Source organism: Lutra lutra, chromosome X (assembly GCF_902655055.1).
Source record: "Lutra lutra chromosome X, mLutLut1.2, whole genome shotgun sequence".
Classification (NCBI taxonomy): domain Eukaryota; kingdom Metazoa; phylum Chordata; class Mammalia; order Carnivora; family Mustelidae; genus Lutra; species Lutra lutra.
The window spans coordinates 8,309,082-8,328,986 of NC_062296.1; the positions used below are offsets into that span (position 1 = coordinate 8,309,082).

Here is a 19,905-nt window from a genome sequence, read left to right on the forward strand (position 1 = left end):
CATTCATTCATCAACCGAGGGACACTTTCCCTCTGCCCTTCCTGCTCATGTTCTCTCTCTCTCAAATAAATAAATCTTAAAAAAAAAAGATTGCTTTGGCTATTCAGGGTCTTTTGTGGTTCCATACAAATTTTAGGATTATTCTAGTTCTGTGAAAAATGTTGTTCATATTTTGATAGGGATTGCACTGAATGTATAGATTGCTTTGGGTAATGTAGACATTTTAACAGCATTTTTTCTTCCAATCCATGAGCATGGAATGTCATTCCATTTCTTTGTGTTGAAGCGACAAGCATGTTTAAAAATGGACCAGAATGAATACGCGCAGCTATGTGTTGGCTTCACAGTTATCATCATGGGTTTTCTCTGATGCTGCTCTCACTGGTTAGGGTGTTTTGGAATTCCTTTTTGTGATTAACTTGAGCTGGTTCAAGGATCACACAGTAGCTTGATTAAGTGACCAGAGCAGACACATGCTGTTCCTGTGTACTTTACCCACCTATCATTTTGTCTGTACGTGTATAATTTTGTAAAAACTCGGTGCCAAGTTTTCTCTTCATGGACGATCAGTGCTTCTTTGGGCCTCTGGCCCTGCCCATCTTGCCCAGGAGTGCCTCTGTGCTGTGGCTGTGGCTGTGCTTGTAGCAGACCGCCTTGGGCTGGGGGAGAGTTGGAGGCTGTCTCTCTCCTGAAACACTTCATTCTAGCAGAGTATCCCTTCTAAGGAGGAGCTGGTCCAGAGCTTCCTTCCTTCTAGCCTATTCTAAAAGAAGAAGAAAAAAAAAAAAACCATCATGCCAGAGTCTGGACTTCCTACCCCTTCGGAGGGACTGCAGGAGGAACAGTTGCTATGCTGTGCTGGAAGCTTCTGGTGGGAAGGCTGCCCTTCAAGACACTTCACACAGTGAAACCCACAGACATGTCCTCTGAGAGCATGGATGTACCTGAAGCATTTATCGGGCAGTTGCTCTAGGACAGTTGCCGGGTTTGAGTCATCTGAATGCAACCAGCGGGGGCCTGCACGGTCATAAGCTTAGGTCTGAGTGGGATCAGGGAACAGGAAGGCATAGACGGAAGGAAACTATCAGACTTGTCTGCTTCTTCCTGAGACCCCATCAGTAGCTTTTTCATTTCTTCCGGCAGTGCTTTACTGAGCCCAGACTCTGGCCTCAAGATTGTTCAGAGCCACATCCTCAGAGCAGCTGCCCCTGGCGGGGGGCTAGGACATACCTGAGTCCGGGCTTACTTCAGTAGGGTAGTGGCCCCTGGACTCAAATTGCTTTCTGAGCCCTATGTGTCCAGTTCTTTGTGCTTCTGCAGGGAGCGTCCCTGGTTCTGCTACCTCATCTGTTAGGTTCTCGTTTATTGAAAACTATTTAATAGAAGTGTTTGCATTTTGTATTGGTGCATGTGGGTGTGTTTGTGTCCCCAAGTAAAGTCACTGCTTATATAGGAAGCTGTTTCCTGTGAAGATTAGAGATGGTTGTTCACTCTGGTTCCCAGGCCAGCTCCCTTTATGGTTCTCCTTGACACCATGACTAATATTCAGTGGGGAGATTTTACTGTTCATTAGTTATTGGCCTTACTGTGCCAACTGAGAGATGTATCAGCCACTTTACAAACCTTTTCTAGTCTCTGTTTCCATTTTTCCAAGTCAACATTCATCCCTGGAACAACACAACTGTATTTTATTTAATCTTTTTTCACTTTTTTCTACCAGGTGTTTCCTAAGGCCCCAGGGGCTGCTGGCCAAGGTCATGTCTGCCTTGTTACTCTGCACTCAACTATGACAAGTCTTAGGTTGGAAATTTTCCTTTCTAATGTCATCCTTAAACCTTTTCTCTCCTGTTCCTATTTGCTCTCCCATGAACACTAGAAACTACATCTCCTGACATTTTCAGACTCCTTTTAATTCCCACCTCCATTTGATGCCCAGAATCCTTGTAGCTCACATAACCCTTGTAGCCTATGCCACAAGCTACCACTTCCGCAGTAATTATTGACATCTTGCTCAAATTTCCTTCTTCAGTGGAGGCCTGGACTCTTGGCTCATGGCCCCTCCCTTCTCCCCTATTCCTGTTACCACCTGCCATGTCTTAACCATCGTTGGTGGGTGACCCAACCAAAACTCTATAACCTCATTTCCTCACCCTCTTTACTTCTAATGATCTTTTTTCCCATTCCCATTCTGCTGTAGCCAAGACGTCTGTGGTTCTATTCTGGATGTTGCCATTATGACATGTTGTCAGTATGAACCTCCAAAGCATGCCTCCTCCTCTCATTACTTCCACTTAGTTGTTCATGCTTTTAGCTTTGTGCCTCTATACTTTCAGATATTTTATAATCTAAACTTCTAAAAATTGTAAAAAGTTTTATTTAAGTAATCGCTACACTCAATGTGGGGCTCAAACTCACAACCCCAAGATCAAGATTTGCATGCTTTTATAACTGGGTCAGCTAGGTACCCTTATAAATCTAAACTCCTAAGCCATTATATCCTTATTCTCAGTGACTTCCTTTCCTCTATAGAAATCGTAGATTGCGTGTTTTGTTATTATTGCAAATCCCTTAAAAACATGATTGAATCATGCATTGTCCAAAATAGAAGACGCATGTTGCTACTGAGCAATTGAAATGAGGCCGTTATGACTGAAGAAGTTTTTATCTTTTTGACAAATAAAAATTAATATATATATATATATATATTTAAGGCATACAAAGTGATGCTTTGATATATGTACACATTGTAAAATGACTTTCACAATCAAATTAACAAACACATCCATCACAAAACATAGTTGCCTTTTTCTTGGTGTGGTGAGAACACTTAGTATCTACTCTTTTAGCAAGTTTCAAGTATATAATATAATATAAATTAAATATAATTACCCTCTTACATATCATATATCCAGAAATTATTCATTGTATAGCTAAAAGTTTGTTTTATTTGACCAATATCTCACCATTTCTCCCAACCCCAGTCTCTGATAAATACTGTTCTACTCTCTGATTCTATGATCCTGACTTTTCAAATTCTGACATATAATGAGAACATACAGTATTTGTCTTTCTCTGGCTCATTTATTTCACTTATCATGATGTTCTCCAGGTTCACCCATGTTATTGCAAATGGCATGATTTCCTTCAATTTCTTTTTATGGCTGAGAACCATTCTTTGTGTGCCTGTGTGTGTATCACATTGTCTTTATCCATCTGTTGACAGACAAGTTGTTTCCCTATCTTGGCTATTGTGAATAATGCTGCAGTGAACATGGGAGTGCAGACATCTCCTTGAGATCCTGTACCAATGTTCATTTCCACCAATAGTGGTACAAGGGTTTCCCTTTTCTCCACATCTTCACCAACACTTGTTCTCACTTGTCTTTTTCATACTAGCCATTATAATATGTATGAAGAGATTTCTCATTGTGGTTTTGATTTCCATTTCCATGATGATTAATGATGTTGAGCACCTTTTCGTGTATTTGTGGCTATTTGTATGTCTTTGATAAAATGTCTATTCAGGTCTTTTGTCCATTTTTTAATTGGGTTATTTGTTTTTTGATTTGTTTTTTGCTAAGTTGTATGACTTTCTTACGTATTTTGGATATTAAACTGTTTTTGGAGATACGGTTTGCAAATATAATTTCCTATTCTGTATGCTGCCTTTTCGTTTGGTTGAAAGTTTCCTTCGCTGTTCAGAAGCTTTTTAGTTTGTTGTAGTCCCACTTGTTTATTTTTTGCTTTCACCATCTGCACTTTGGTGTCAAATCCTCCCCTTGCCCCCCAAAATTGCCAGGAACAATGTCAAGGAGCTTTTTCTCTGTCCCCCCTCCCACTGCCATGGGAGTTTTAAGTTTTAAGTCTTTAATGCATTTTAGTTTCTGTGGATGGTGTAAGAGAAGGGTCCAATATCATTCTTTTTCATGTGATTATCCAGTTTTCCCAACACTTTTTCTTGAAGAGACTCTTGTTTCTCCATTGTGTATTCTCCATTGTCATAGAGTGGCTGACCACATATGTGTGGGTTTATTTTCAGTCTCTCTCTTATGCTCTATTGGTCTATGTTTTTATGCCAGTACTATACTGTTTTGATTATTATAGTTTTTTAATATGGTTTGAAATCAGAAAGTGTGAGGCCCCACCTATGTCTTCCTTCTCAAGATTGCTTGGCCTACTCGAGTCTTTTGTGGTTCCATATGAATTTTAGGATTATGTTTCCTATTTCTATAAAAAATGCCATTGGAATTTTGATAGAGATTACACTGGGTCTGTAGATCACTTAGGGCAGTATGGACATTTTAATAATGTTAATTCCTCCAATCCATGAACACAGATATCTTTCCATTTACTTGTATCTTCTTCACTTTCTTTCATCAACATCTTATAGTTTTCAGTGTATAGACCTTTTACCTCAGTTAAATTTATTCTTATGGATTTTATTCTTTTTCATGCTATTGTAAATGGGATTGCATTCTTTCTTTTTCATAGAGTTCGCTGTTGGTGTATAGAAACACAACGGATTGTTATACATTGATTTTGTGTCTTGCACATTTACTGAATTCATTTATTCTAAGAGTTTCTTTGTAGAGTCTTTGGGGGTTTACTACATATAAGATCATGTCGTCTTCAACCAGAGACAGTTTAACTTGTTCGTTTTCGGTCTGGATCCCTTTTATTTCTTTTACTTAGACGATATTTAGATTATACTTTATGATAGATATGAATCCTTGGTAATGGCTTCAAGCTCTAAGCAACTAGTTTCTTTTTCTTACTTTTATTTTTTTAAATAATTTTTTAAAGATTTTATTTATTTGACAGAGAGTGAGATCACAAGTACACAGAAAGGCAGGCAGAGAGAGAGGGGGAAGCAGGCTCCCCACTGAGCAGAGAGCCTGATGCGGGGCTTGATCCCAGGACCCTGAGACTGTGACCAGAGCCAAAGGCAAACCCACTGAGCCCCCCAGGTGCCCTAGGAACTAGTTTCTTCACAGGCAAAATAAAGTGAATGAAAGATTAAAAAACATAGTGTAGTATAGGCCTTGGGATGAACACCTAGGAACCTGGGCTCTGATGAACTACCAATCTGTTGCTCAGCAAGAAATTTTATGGTTTTGTCCTTCTCTAGTTACTTGATAAATGAGTAAAGTGTATTACATATATTTGGTATACTTTCAAACTCAGTTTTACTTTCTATTTTTTTGAAAATATCCAAGTGCTTCTTTATTAAAATGGCTCACTAATAAATACTATTGACCTAATAGGTTATGATCTAAAGCAAGATTAAAAGAACCGACATACCTAAGGCAAATTTCATATTTTACTCGCTAATCCTTCATATCAACCACTACTTAATATAATCAATGTAATCTTTTGTAAATAGAATGTTTATTCTAACTCTACCCTTTTCCTTAAAATAGTTCAAACTTTTGCAAGAATGGTTTTAGTCCTGACATATTTGGCTAATTTTCTGTGAAAAGGTTTTGTAGTTTAAAAATAGATGTCAAGAGGTCCTAAGAACTGGTCCTGATGAGAGATGCTACACTTGGGAAATTGTTATTTCATTCACCTTGACTCTGACTAAATAGGAGGAGGGCAGAGAGAGAGAGTGAGAGAGAGATTGTGTGTGTGTATATGTGTGTATGTTTTGTTAGTTGCTGGTACCTAGTGAATGGGCAGGTGTGGCTTGTGTTCAATCATCAGAATACTTGGTAAGAACTGGGAGTTTATATAGAGCCTTTGTGAGATCAGGATGGGGTAAGACACTTCTGCCAGTGGAATCTTCCTTATGTATAAGAAGTATCATTGCCTTCTGCACATCTCAGTCCCCTCAGAGATGTTTCTTGGCCTCTTTCTCTCAATTATAGGACTGTTCTCAGCTGTTGACTGTGCAGGAGGAATCTTCCCTCTATTGATAAAGACCTCAGTTCCTCAAATAATCGTAACAAAATGCTGAATTTCTTTCCCAAAGTTCAAAATTAGTTAGATGAATGCTAAGCATATCTGATTCTTTATTTCAATTTGTCAAGAGAGGAAAAAAAATACTCATTAGCACTATGCCTCTACACTCTACCCTGTGATCATCCTTTCACATTCAGGAGGACATTCCCCAGCTTCCTGATTGCATCTCTTAACCTTAACTCTTTGTCAATTGAAGGTACAGCTTTGATAATTCAAACATGCATTGACTAGTCCCTTAGCAACCACTGAACTCACTGGGTTAAGTACTAAACTATAATGTGGCAGATAATGTCTCCTGAAAAGAAAAGCTTTGAATTATACAATCTAAACTTATTGGAAGCTAAATCAAAATATGCCACATTTAATTAGTGTAAGAAGGTTTTTCAAACAGATGGAATGTAGTGTCACTACAGCTTCCAGTAAGCTTAAAGTGGAAAATTCCTCCTTCTTTTCTTCACCTAAACTAAACCATATTTGTCGTTCGATGTCTCTCTGCTCTGCTTGAAGTCGCCTTGCTCTTTCAGCTCCGCTAGGGAAGTGCACACAACAGGCACTCCACCACTTAAGAATTTATTATTAAGGCAAGCAGAATCAGAAAGTCAACAGTGCTCTGAAATTCAGGGAAAAGGCACAATTACTCCAGCATTTTGAGGATTTCCCCTTACATTTGTGAGACTGGGGATTTATTCATATGGAAATCCAGTAAAGAGAGCTATATAATTGGCATTCTATGCCCAGGAAGGCTTTGGTTGTCTTTTCTGTCCTGGAGCACTAATCCCAAAAAGGTGGCTGCTACACTTTAATGTGCAAAGGTGCGTGTTTTCAGTTAAAATACAGATTCTTGGGGTGCCTGGTGGCTCAGTTGGTTAAGCCGATGCCTTCGACTCAGGTCATGATCCCAGGGTCCTGGGATCGAGCCCTGCATCGGGCTCTCTGCTCAGCAGGGAGCCTGCTTCTCCCCTTCTCTCTCTCTGCCTGCCTCTCTGCCTACTTGTTTTCTCTGTCAAATAATTAAACAAAATCTTAAAAAAAATACAGATTCCTCAGAGTCATATCCATTTTAGTTGGTCTGGCCTAGGGTGGCAGGAATAGGCCTTTTTGAACAAGCATCCCAGGTGACTTGGTACAAGTCGTACTTAGATTACAACGTAAGGAAAACTGACCTAGATGACTTCCTAGAGTTTGGAGAAATGAGCTGATGCCAATAGGCCCCATCCTGCTATAAACACAGAAATGCGGGATAAGATTTAATAGAAATTGGGGCACCTGGGTGGCTCAGTTTGTTGGGCCTCTGCTTCCGGCTTGGGTCGTGATCCCAGGGTCTTGGGATCACCTGGTGTTGGGCTCCCTGCTCAGCGGGGAGTCCCTTCTACCTCTGACCCTCCCCATTCTCATACTCTCTCTCTCTCTCTCTCAAATAAATAAATAAATCTTAAAAAAAATTTTTAGGAAGAAGATTTTGTCAGCAATTTATACACACAAGATTAAGGCACCAAAAATGTTTCTATATAACCACCACAGCCAATTAAACAAGGTAATAATGATTTAACAATTCCCAGTAGCAACCAAAACTATGGGCGGATGATGCTTCATTTTATGTCTTATTTTCCCTGGGCCACAAGGTGCCCAGACGTTTGACCAAACAGAATTCTGGGTATGTCTCTGAGGGTGTTCCTTGATTAGATGAACATTGAATTGGTAGACTGAGTAGAGCAATTTGCCCTCCATAATGTTGTTGGGCCTCATCTAATCAATTGAAGACTGATAGAACAAAAAAGGCCAAGTAAAAGGAAAGTCTTCCTGCCTGATTATTCAGCTAGGACACTGGTCTTTACTGGTCTTTAGACTCAGACTGAAACCAGCTCTTCTTGGGTCTCCAGCCTGCTGACTTTTTTTTTTTTTTTAAAGATTTTATTCATTTCATTTGACAGACAGAGATCACAAGTAGGCAGAGAGGCAGGCAGAGAGAGAGAGGAAGAAGCAGGCTCCCTGCCGAGCAGAGAGCCCGATGCGGGGCTCGATCCCAGGACCCTGGGATCATGACCTGAGCCGAAAGCAGAGGCTTTAACCCACTGAGCCACCCAGGCGCCCCATGACTTTTTGAATGGAATTTACAACATTGGCTCTCCTGGTTCTCAGGCCTTTGGACTCAGACTGGAAACTACGCATCAGCTCACCCGTGTCTCTGGCTTACTGACTGCAGATCTTGGGACTCCTTAGCTTCCATAATTGTCTCAGACAATTGTTTATAATGAATGGCTCTCTCTCTTTCTCCTGATGAATATATACACACATATACACACATCCTACTGGGTCTGTTTCTCTGGAGAACACTTGACTAATACAGTGTGTCCAGGCATTACTAAAATCACGTAGAAGACCTGCTCATGTATAGGAAGAAATTATATTGCTAGCTCTTCAAGGCTGAACCAACTGTACCTGCAGGCTCAAGCGCATAATCATCTTCTGTTTGAATCCTGAATAAAGCCGGAAGTATATCTATACCCTCTATTTTGCTCTCTCCAGCCCCCATATATGAGGGCGGTGGTTCTCAAAGTACAGCACATGGACCAGTAGCATAAGGATCAGCATCATATGAGAACTTACTAGAAATACTTGACCTCAGATATATTAAATTATAAACACAAAATTAGATGTCCAGAATCTGTTTTTTAATATATTAAAATGCAGATGCTGATTCAATAGGTCTGGGGTAGGCCTGACAATCTGCATTTCTGGTAAGCTCCTTTGTGATGCTGCTGCTCCAGGCCTTCAGTAAAATAGGTCTGGGATTTATAATTAAATCATCCTCCCATATCCAAGGTTCCAGTTAAGCTGGTTAGATTCTTGTATGGCTTCCTCAGTGTTGACAACCAGACTTATCTTAGGGCATCACTCTTCAGAAACATTCCTAATCCCTTCTCCCCCTTTTATCCCCAAAGTCACATTTCTTCCTCCCTATAATCAAAATACTTCTCTTCTTAAAAAAATGTATTTATTTAGAGAGAGAGAATGCATGAGCTGGGGGAGGAGCAGAGGGAGAGAGAGAGAATCCCAAGCAGGCTCCACACCTAGTGCAGAGACCGATGCCATAACCCAGAGACCCCTACCTGAGCCAAAATAAGTCAAATGCCACTGCCAACTGAGCCACCCAGGCACCCCTCAAAATACTTCCTTGCACAAGTGTGTGTGCACGTGTGCACATGTATATCCTCACTCACACACCCAGGCACCCCAGGGGGCTGGAAGTGGTGATTGTACATCACTACCTCAGACTTTTGACCAAAGTACCTATCCTGTGTGCCATGCCCACAGGATACTGTAAGTCTACTCTGAATTTAAGTCTGGCACATAATATCCCATTTTTATCATTTATTCAAAATAGTCCTTCATCCTAGGCCAGGTGAGTGTTTTATAAACTTGGCAAGTTAACTCAATTCCCAGGAGTCTGTGGATCATAATTTGAGAAAAAGTGCAAGAGAATATAAAAGACGTTCCTTTAGGTTACAGGTCATTTAGTGTGCCCTTTAAACATAAATGGAAATGCAGGGGCTCTGGTACATGGGCAGAACTCTTTCAAAGGTAATAATCAAATAATTCGTAATATGCTTTTATTAACATTTTTAAACTATTAACATGGAAATAAAGTACTTAATCCTCATAGAGATCTCAGTATAAAAAAACAAAACACTGGCCTAGAGCAGTCCCTGTAGTCCCAGTATGGTGAGTCAGTACATCCAGAGGATGGCTATTCTAATGTCTGTGTCATGAGATACACTGCAGTATGATGGTTAAGATTGTAGACTGTTATTTTTCACAGAACTACAACAAAAAAATTCTAAAATTTATATAGAACCACAAAAGACCCCAAATAGCCAAAGCCATTCTGAAATAGAAAAGCAAAGCTGGAGGTATCACAATTCCAGACTTAAAGCTATGTTACAAAGCTGTAGTAATCAAAACAGTATGGTACTGGCACAAAAACAGACACATAGACTAATGGAACAGATGGAAAATCCAGAAGTAAACCAACAATTATGTGGTCAATTAATCTTCAACAAAACAGGAAAGAATATGCAATGGGGAAAAGATGGTCTCTTCAAAAACTGGTGTTGGTGGGGCGCCTGGGTGGCTCAGTGGGTTAAAGCCGCTGCCTTCGGCTCAGGTCATGATCCCAGGGTCCTGGGATCGAGCCCCGCATCGGGGTCTCTGCTCGGCGGGGAGCCTGCTTCCCTTCCTCTCTCTCTCTGCCTGCCTCTCTGCCTACTTGTGATCTCTGTCTGTCAAATAAATAAATAAAATCTTTAAAAAAAAACTGGTGTTGGGAAAACTGGACAGCTACATGCAAAAGAATGAAACTGGACCACTTTCTTTTACCATATACAAAAATAAACTCAAAATGGATTAAAGACCTAAATGTGAACTCTGAAGCCATAAAAATCCTAAAAGAGAGCACAAGCAGTAATTTCTGTGACACTGGCTATAGCAACTTTTTTCTAGATCTGTCTCCTGAGGCAAGGGAAACAGAAGCCAAAATAAACTATTGGGACTATATCAAAACAAAAAGCTTTTGCACAGTTGAGGGAAACAACAAAATTAAAAGGCAACCTATGGAATGGGAGAAGATATTTGCACATGGCATATCCAGTAGGGTTAGTATCCAAAACATATAAAGAACTTATAAAACTCAACACGTGGAAAACAAATAATCCAATTAAAAAATGGGCAGAACACATGAACAGATGTTTCTCCAAAGAAGACATCCTGATGGCCAACAGATGCATGAAAAGATACTCAACATCACTCATCATTAGGGAGATACAAATCAAAACCACAATGAGCTATCACCTCACATCTGTCAGAATGGCTAAAATCAACAGCACAAGAAACAACAGGTGTTGGCGAAGATGTGGAGAAAAAGGAACACTAGTGCATTGTTGGTGGGAATGCAGACTGGTATGGCTATTGTGGAAAATAGCATGGCATTTCCTCAAAAAGTTAAAAATAGAACTAGCCCTACAACCTAGTAATTGCACTACTAGGTATTGACCCAAAGAATACGAAAACACTAATTCAAAGGGATGCAAGCACCCTTATGCTTATGGCGGTATTATTTACAATAGCCAAGATATGGAAGCAGCCCAAGTGTTCCATCAATTGATGAATGGATAAAGAAGATGTGATTATATCTATATTGATATCAATATAGATATATCACAGCCATAAAAAAGAATGAAATCTTGCCATTTGCAACAACATGGATGGACCTAAAGAGTATAATGCTAAGAGAAGTCAGTCATTCAGAGAAAGACATATACCATATGATTTCACTCATATGTGGAACTTAAGAAACAAAACAGTTGAACAAAGGTAAAAAGAGAGGGGCAAACCAAGAAACAGACTCCTAACTATATATAGAGAACACACTGATGGTTACCAGAGGAGGGGGGTTAGGGGGATGGGTGAAATAGGTAATGGAGATTAAGGATGGCACTTGTCATGATGAGCACTGGGTGATTTATGGAAGTGTTGAATCACTATATTGCACACCTGAAACTACTATAACATTGCATGTTAATTATACTGGAATTTAAAATAAAATTAAATTTAAAAACCTATAGGCTGTTGAGCCAAACTACCTGCATTTGCTTCCTGTTATTTTTTTTTAAAAAGTAAGCTCTATGCCCAGCTCTGGGCATAGTAATCATAGTAATGTGTGGACTGATGAAGCCAGGCATACCTCCGATTTTTAAATTCTGTCTCTTTCGTTTACTGACCTTGGGCCTGACCTTGGGCAAGTTATTTAATTGGATGTGGTGATCACTGAGTAAACATCATTTTATGCATACATGTGTATATGTACACACACATATATAGATAAGGTCATTATGTGAGAGTGAAGAGGTTTAGAGGCTTTCTAGACTGTTCTGCGAGAAGGTAGATTTCTGTATTGGGGATTAGTAATAATGTCAGTATGATGAGGAAGTTGATTTGGCTTATGCTCTTTCCCCCCCGCTATCAGGGATGAAATTTTGTACCATGTAACAGCAGCTGAATGCACAGCAGTGAACCCAGCAAGCTGCAGAGGGGTCCATTACTGTGTATTATGGGCCAAATTTTGTCCCCTCCTCCCAAAAAATATATGTTAGAGTCTTAACCCCCAGTAGCTTACAATGTGAAACTTACTTGCAGAGTTTTTATAGCGGTAATAAAATAAGGTCATTAGGGTGGACCCTAATCCAATATGACTGATATCCTTATAAAAAGAGGAAATTTGGACACACACACACACACAGAGGGAAGATGATAGAAACAGACACAGGGAGAATGCAGCCATCTGCAAGCCAAAGAGAGAGGCCTGGAATTAGATCCCACAGAGTCCTCAGAAACAACCAACGCTGTGACACCTTGCTTTGGACTTCTAGCCTTCAGAACTTAGAGATAATAAAATCCTGTTGTTTAAGCCTCCATGTTTGTAGCACTCTGTTATGGCAGCCCTACGAAATTAACACACTATACACGATGTCCATTCCCTGCCGGCTCTTCCTAATGGCTTGGACAACCTGCTCCGCTTAGAAGTGCTTATCAGCCTGTTCTCTCGGATCTGTGTGTATTTTACCTTTGTCCACATAACTCAGCAGTTCTAACCATTCCACTGCCTTCCATCAAGTTACCTTTAACCCTTCTGGGTGAACTTAAAGTATATATCTAATATAATGTCCTTTTATTGTCGGTAATTTACCCTATCTTTAAAAATTTCTCAGGATTTTGTTAGTTTTTATTTGTGCTCTGTGTGTACACTTTTATATTCTATGCATTAATTCACCAACTGTGAGCTTTTCCAGGAACACATATATTGCATCATGTTAGTTTTCCTATTGCTGTCTGAGAAATTAGCACAAACATGGTGTTTCGGGTTCTGTGGACCAGGATTGGGTCCTCTCTTTCAGAGTCTCACAAAGCAGCACAAACAATGTTTGCTGAAGCTGAGAAATCTGGAGTCTTGCCTGGGGAATCTTCAGAATTCACTTTCTTGAAATTATACTATTAAGAGCCCTGGATATTTACTATTAGCTAGAGGCTGTCTCTAGATCCTAGAGGCCAACTCTAGTTCTTTCCCACAAGGGCTTCTTTAACATGGCTGCTTACTTCGTGTCCACAAGGAGTCTCATTGAAGTCTTTTAAAATGGAGTCTTGGGCGCCTGGGTGGCTCAGTGGGTTAAGCCGCTGCCTTCGGCTCAGGTCATGATCTCAGGGTCCTGGAATCAAGTCCCACATCGGGCTCTCTGTTCAGCGGGGAGCCTGCTTTCCTCTCTCTCTCTCTCTCTCTGCCTGCCTCTCTGCCTACTTGTGATCTCTGTCTGTCAAATAAATAAAATAAAAATCTTAAAAAAAAATGGAGTCTTACGTAATGTAACAGTAACAGTTGTGACATCCCATCACCTTTGCCATAATCTGTTGGTTAGAAGCAAGTCACAGGTTCTGCCCACCTTCAAGGGATTATACAAATGCACGAATACCAGGAGGTGGGAGTCCTCAGAAGTATGGCAGGATTACATTTACCGTCAAAGACTCTTTATGCAAGTACCTGCATAGTGGGCCGCTTAGACCTCAGGGATCACTTGTATCCAGACCAGCCAACCTTGGTGAACTGATGTCCAGGCAGGTCTCAACTCTGTTTGAGGCATGTATTCTAGTATTCAAAATTTCATACCCAATATCTAACAGAAAAACTGCACGAATCCTATAAAACCAATGCTCCTTCCCATTTTCCTAGGCTTAATTTCTCTTCTCTTTTCCTAATGGAAGTTGGAGTTCCTAATTTCAGAAACAGGGATGGAAAAAGGGAGGTCTGACACCTGCTTCTTTATGCAGTGTTTCTGTTTTTGTTTTGTTTTGAACCTCCCCTGCCCTGAATATTTTCCTGGCCCCAATAGTTTGACACTCCAAATATGGACTAGCCAGATTGCTCATTGTCTTAAACTGTGTACATTGATTTTTTTTCATGTCCTAAGGTGTTTACAATGAAGGACACCCACATGATGCTTGTAAAAGCAGCATCTTGAAAGACGTGTCTAGGAAAACGGAAATTGATTTCTTCATAACATTTTATACAATATGACATTCTAAAAGTACCCATTTTCAGAAAAGTCCTGCTGTTCCTCACAAAAGGAAAAACTGTGGCCTATACAAATAAAACATTCAGCCTCTCGTTTAGTCATCCTTTTTAATCATCTAGTCTCGAATAGCTTTCCCATATGTCAAATTATTTTTAATGTTCAATGTATTAGTAAAATGGCTCAGTACTAACCACTTGGGTATTTTCAAATAGGAGAAGTATGGTTGAATCTCCCAAATTGCATTTACAATGAAAGATGCTTCATGCCAGTGACTCAGATCTTGACAAACGAGGCACGGCATTCATTAGTTTAATGTTTTTCCCCTATTGTGATAGAAATACATAATGACACAGCCTAAGTAATGTGAAATTATTCAGCAATGTAAGAAAAATTTCAATAAGCACTGCCTACCAGTTACAGTTCTTAAGCTCATCTTCAGATTTCTTCAGTAGAAAATTACTTAGGAGATTCTGGAAAACTCACTACCTTTTCTATTACAATCTTAGGTAAAATCATTATCCCTTATTTGTCTTTCTCAGTTTTTCTCAAAATAGTAAAATTAATAAAGTGAATTCTTAGCTTCCATGAGCCTTTAGGATAAAGGATACAAAGAGTCATGAAGAGGCTAGGATGGCTTATTGTGGTAAGCATTTCACAATGTATACAGATATCAAATCATCACATTATATGCCTTAAATATGTTTTTTATCATTTACGCCTCACTAAATCTGGGAAAAAAGAGGCTAAGATGATAATGTTACTAGATATTAGTGTGTATAATCTTGTAGCAGGTATTTTAGAATCAGGGAATGTGTCTTAAAAGAAAAAAGGCAATGTCAGGAGGTCACCTGTCCAATCATCTTGGCATTAGGGGGGACTACATCTAAACCCTCTGAAATTGCATGGTGTTATATAAAGACGTTTGCTCTAGTTCAGGCTGTGCTTTATAGTTTCTAGATCTCAGTCTCTTCATTTTAAAACTTAAGTAATTGGACTTCTCTAGTCACTCAATTATAACAAAGTACATTTTAAATAAATTTACCTTACCTGGATATATCCATCAGGGAGTTGTTTTAGTTTATTTTATATCATTCATATATTTTCCCACCTAAATACTATTTTCTCCTTAACCATGAAGCCAAACAGTTGATTACTATTGCATAGAGTTATACACCTACTTCCCTGCTATATAGGTGTTATTTGATCCATCAAATTGTGTTTTTCAGCTCTGACTTAAAGCGAGGATTCTCTGTGCTACAATATAGTAAGCACAGAAATTGTCATCAGGTAACCAGGGTTCAACCCCTAGCTCCACACATTTGTAGGTGTATGACATTGGGTGCATCCTTCACCTTCTATGAGACTCTATTCATCTGTAAAGTGGACAATCATTATAATCATTCCCACGCACACACTCACAATTGCCTTGTTCCTCTCTCAACTTATTATACTTCTTCGGCAAATCTACCTCTGGTTGAACAGAACTCTCAGGCTATTCCATGTGTGTATGGTGGACCTGAACATGGCTAGAAACAGAACAAATTTGTTAGCTAATCTCACTTGAAATTCCTAATCTCAAACCTCAAGTGGGCCTTCAATGCCATCTAAAGCCATACATTTTTCCCCATTCAGTTTTACTTTCCCACTCTTTTACATGACTATATTTTACCTTCTTTTACCTAATGCCCTTCAGCTGTCTTACCTTAACTCTTAGATGATAAGTGTTCAGGTAGGAGTGGCCATGTGACTGAGATTGAGCTTTTGGAATGGGAGTGGAAATCATGTGCTTGATTTCTGGATCATCTCAAAGAAAACAAACTTCCATGGCTATTTTTTTCTACTCATGAACTAGAACACAGACATAGCAGCAACCTTGCTTTGTCCATGCAGTTGAAGACAACTTTAGGGACTGTCAGAGCAAAAAGAACATATGAATATTGTTCCCTGAGTGACTACTTTGAGCAGAGTATCTCCTCCAGTTCAGAACAACTGAACTGTTACATGAGAAAAAATAAACTTTGGCTTTATGTAAGCCAGTATATGTTGTTATTTCTTTGTTATATAGCCTCAACTATAAGAATATATATTTAATGATTGAGGTTTAAATTACATACAATCAATTGTATAGATCTTAAGCGTTCAATGCTTGTTAAAGTTTATAGTCACATATAATCCCACCCCCCCCGAAAATATATATAGAATATTTCTTTCATCCCAGAAATTTCCCTTGTCTTTTTTTCCCATCAATCCCCATAGGCAACCATTTTCTAATTTCTGTCAGTCTAAATTAGATTTGTCTCAAGGGCTTGATACAAATGGAAAAACACACTATGTACTGTTTGGTGTCTGGCTTCGCTAAGCATGTTTCTGAGATTCATCCATGTTACATGGAATGGTTTATTCTTACTTATCGTGGTTGTAATTTTAAATATTAATATACCACAATTTGTTTATATATTTCCCAACTGATTGACATTTGAGTTGTTCTCTATTTTTGACAGATATGAATAATGACACTATGATCATTCTTACAGAAGTCTGTCTTCATCCTGAACAGTTTCTTATACTGTGTCCAGTCTGTTATTAATTCCATGGGATAAGTTCTCCACTTCTGATTTTGTATTTTCCAATCCTAGCATTTTCATTTTGAAGGGTTTTTTTTTAATACTTTCCATCGCTTTCATAAAATTCTTCATCTGTTGTTGTATGTTGTTCACCATTTCAAATAAATCTTCTATGCATTTATTATAGACATTGTAAAGCTCCTACTTGATAACTTCAACCTATAACCATCTCTGCATATGCTCCCTTTGACTATTTCCTCTCTTGATCATGGGTTTTAACTTATTTCTTTTAACATTTCTCATAATTTATTGTGTTCTGGATATTGCATATAAAAGGACACAGTAGAAAAGTGCCTGGGTAGCTCAGTTGGTTTAGCATCTTACTCTTGATCTCAGCTCTGGTCTTGATCTCAAGGCCATAAGTTCAAGCCCTATGTTGGGGTCCACAGTGGGCATAGAGTGTGGAGCCTATGGCAAAAAAAAAAAAGAATGCAGTATACTCTAAAGTAGATAATATTTTTCCCAGGAAGAGATTATATCTCTTCTTCTGTTGAGTCACTAAATGTATTAGAGGTAGGGAATTAAGTCTTTCTAATCTACAGTTGACATGAGTGTAAGCTTTTTCTTCAATTTCAATTAGATTTATGTCACCATGAATTTCAAATATTTCAAAGGTAGGGTCAGAAACTCCCTTCAAAGAATATGAAAGTATCAGCAAGCACTAGGGAACACTTTATGGTTAATACTGCAGTCACCAGCTTTCCAATCCATGGTGGAAAATCACTCTGCCTTACAGAGTGGCTTGGCGGACAATGACTGGGTTTCCTTAGAATTCTCTTTGTTCTTCAATCTTGTCTTGGGATTTCAGGCCCTTGGGTGATCTCTTCTGAGTTGCCTTGCCTTAAGCTTTTGGAAGGCCACTGCACTGACCTTGATGAAAAGCCAGCTCTCCTGTCATATCTTTAGACTTTGGCTTTTCACTGAATGCTCAGTGTGTGTCTTAGTGGGGGGTCTATCTTTCTCAGCTCTCCTGCCTCCACGCAGTCTTTCCTGGACTACTCCTGTGATCTTGTTGAAGACCCATAAAAAAGAGTTGGCAGGCAGATATAGACTTGCTTGGAGGTGGGAGCTCTTAAGAAGTCTAAAAAAAAAAAAGGAAGTCTATTCTGGGGGCCCTGGGTGGGTCAGTCTGTTAAGCATCCAACTCTTGATTCAGTTCAGGTCATGATCTCAGGGTCATGAGATCGAACCCTGTGTCAGGCCCTATGCTGAGTGTGGAGCCAGCTTAAGAGCCTCTCTCCCTTTCTCTCTGCACCCCACCCCCTGACTCATGCACACACACTCTCTCTCTCAAAATGAATAAATGAATGAATGAATGAATGAATGAATAAAATAAATTCTATTCTATAACTCCAGGTCGCCTGTAACCATTAAGTGTTTATTAAAAGTTTTGCTCTTTTCTCCTAACCCCCATATATAAGGTATTTTTTCTACCTCTTCCCACTTTGTCATGGATGGAAGCAGCAACAGTTATCATATCGCCTAGAAAGGGTTTGAAGTCTATGTATTTTGTTCTCTGAGACATTTCCAGCTCTTTCATGGGTTTTTAAAACTTATGACTTTGCATATTATCTAGGTTTTTCTAATTGATAGGGTAAGAAGGACAATATCTTTTGACTTCCTATAACCTAACTGGAATTGAACTAATAAAATTTTTATTCATTATCAAACAGATTAGAACACAGAACACGTTAAAGTTATTTTTTGAAAAGATTTATTTATTTTAGAAAAAGAGAGCATTCAGGGGGAGGGGCGGAGAGAGAGAGAGAATCCTGAAGCAGACCCCCTGTTAAGCGTGGAAGCCAATGTGGGGCTCAGTCCCATGACTCCACGATCATGACCTGAGCCTAAACCAAGAGTCAGATGCTTAACCAACTGTACCACCCAGGCACCCCAGAGCACATTGAAGTTCTGAGTATCTTAGCCAATACTATAAAATAAAAAATGAGTGATAAATATGAAAGGAAGGTATGAAGTTATCATCATTATAGGTAATATTTTCATCTGCATAGAAAATAGATGTGAATATACTAACAAACAATTAGAACTAGTGGGAGAGATCAATAAAATGACATTCAAGGTAGCAGCAAGAAAAACACAAAAATTAGGAGCTTTCCTGTATACCTGCAACATTATCTCTTCCACAAAAACCTTACCTAACCATTCTATACAACATTAGAGCTAAGTGTTTCTTTCTGCACCGATAAAATTTCTTATACATTTAAACAACAAAATAACCTGTTTTGAGTACTTTGCATATATCTCTGTCCCCAAATAGACTTTGAAAGCTTGAGGAAAAGGATAGTCTTATTAATATCTGCATCATGAGCATTTAGCACAAATTCAGCAAGTAGAAGGAGTCCAATAAGTAATGAACATTTGAATGAGTGAAAGACATTGAACTAAAAGATGCCTAAGGTCTCTTCCCAGTATAAGGATAATACTTCTATAAATTATCTTTTTAAGGGTCTAAAAATATGAAATATTCACCCCCCAAATAATACTGCACATACTTAAACCTTTTGGTATGCTGTGGTTTTGCAATTACAATACTTAATCATTAAGTTAGTCAATGTTTCAGAGAAAGAGGGAACAAATGAGTAATGTGATCAAGCTTTTGCACATTGAGTGACCCTAAGAACTGACACTTCATTTGGTTGTTTGCTATTTCTTTAATGAACTGGAGCAGTTTTCTTAATTAGCCGGGGCCCATCTGTTTCAAGAACAAATGACATTTAGTATAACAAAGGCTGAAACAACAAGACAGCTTAATTTTAGAGTGCAAACGGCAATACCAAGTGACATAATTACTAGTTTGTGTTTTCCAGATATGGTTTAGTAGGTCTTCTAGAATAGAGGTCAGTCTGGCCATCTTGTCCTCTAAATAATTGATAATGCACTGATTGTTATTTCTTTACAGAGGAGCAATACTATCTGTTAAAGGACAAAATTACGTATTTATGAAATAGCTAGTTTCTTCTTTGGGTTTATAATTTGACATATACAATAAGGCTATTATTTTTGAGGCAAATATATTGCTTGTAAATTGTTTTCAAGATTAGAGGTTTTCATAGGAGGAAGAGCTATATTTTTATTTCTGTAAAATTTTCATTACATTTACTATCTAGTGAAAATTTTATGGTCATTTACACGCTTATAATTCTTTTATGCACTTACCAAATTCAAAGGTGATGCTCTTC

General features: G+C 38.8%; 1 long non-coding RNA gene across 2 annotated transcripts in view; it reads left to right on the top strand.

Moving 5' to 3' along the window:
* LOC125092279 (uncharacterized) overlaps positions 1-19,905 on the top strand; it is a 50,534-nt gene that overhangs the window by 9,253 nt on the left and 21,376 nt on the right. Inside the window, exon 3 of one of the 2 annotated variants that reach the window (XR_007124857.1) lies at positions 11,984-12,222. The exons of the other annotated variant lie outside the window; for it this stretch is intronic. This is a non-coding gene — a long non-coding RNA (uncharacterized LOC125092279). Of the gene's footprint in view, positions 1-11,983; positions 12,223-19,905 lie in introns of those variants that run through there. 2 annotated transcript variants of the gene reach the window in all.